Here is a 791-nt window from a genome sequence, read left to right on the forward strand (position 1 = left end):
CTTCGTCCCTTATGCTTGCCCCTCCCAGCTCCACTACACACACGATTGCACATTCCTTTGGCCGCTCCCGCTCAACTACGGAGACGAGTTTTACCACGGTTCAACTGCACCAGTGCCTATTTACCATGGTTTCGACCCCTTTCAGAACACGCTTGCCGCCGCTAGACGCGTGAATAATGAGCAGCGAGCTAAAACTTACCGCAAACGTGCAAAATAATAAAACGTGCTAAACATACGTCGCGCTCGTGCGTTTTGTTTTGCACGCGGTGCAAAAAAATTAAAAAGGGAATGCAACACGAGGACTTCCCAGGAGGTCACCCATCCTAGTACTACTCTCGCCCAAGCACGCTTAACTTCGGAGTTCTGATGCGATACGGTGCTTTAGTGCTGGTATGATCGCATCCGACATGTTGCCCCCGTCTTCGTCCCTTATGCTTGCCCCTCCCAGCTCCACTACACACACGATTGCACATTCCTTTGGCCGCTCCCGCTCAACTACGGAGACGAGTTTTACCACGGTTCAACTGCACCAGTGCCTATTTACCATGGTTTCGACCCCTTTCAGAACACGCTTGCCGCAGCTAGACGCGTGAATAATGAGCAGCGAGCTAAAACTTACCGTAAACGTGCAAAATAATAAAACGTGCTAAACATACGTCGCGCTCGTGCGTTTTGTTTTGCACGCGGTGCAAAAAAAATTAAAAAGGGAATGCAACACGAGGACTTCCCAGGAGGTCACCCATCCTAGTACTACTCTCGCCCAAGCACGCTTAACTTCGGAGTTCTGATGG

The 791-nt window shown here is 50.4% G+C and overlaps 1 non-coding gene and 1 pseudogene across 1 annotated transcript; both read right to left on the reverse strand.

Moving 5' to 3' along the window:
- Nucleotides 1–285: 285 nt before the first annotated feature.
- LOC123179514 (5S ribosomal RNA) lies at nucleotides 286–404 on the reverse strand. The gene has a single exon (XR_006490421.1). It is a non-coding gene; the product is annotated as a 5S ribosomal RNA (ribosomal RNA).
- Nucleotides 405–706: 302 nt separating this feature from the next.
- On the reverse strand, nucleotides 707–791 carry LOC123179515 (uncharacterized; annotated as a pseudogene).

The sequence above is a fragment of the Triticum aestivum genome, unplaced genomic scaffold, assembly GCF_018294505.1.
Source record: "Triticum aestivum cultivar Chinese Spring unplaced genomic scaffold, IWGSC CS RefSeq v2.1 scaffold36683, whole genome shotgun sequence".
NCBI lineage: Eukaryota > Viridiplantae > Streptophyta > Magnoliopsida > Poales > Poaceae > Triticum > Triticum aestivum.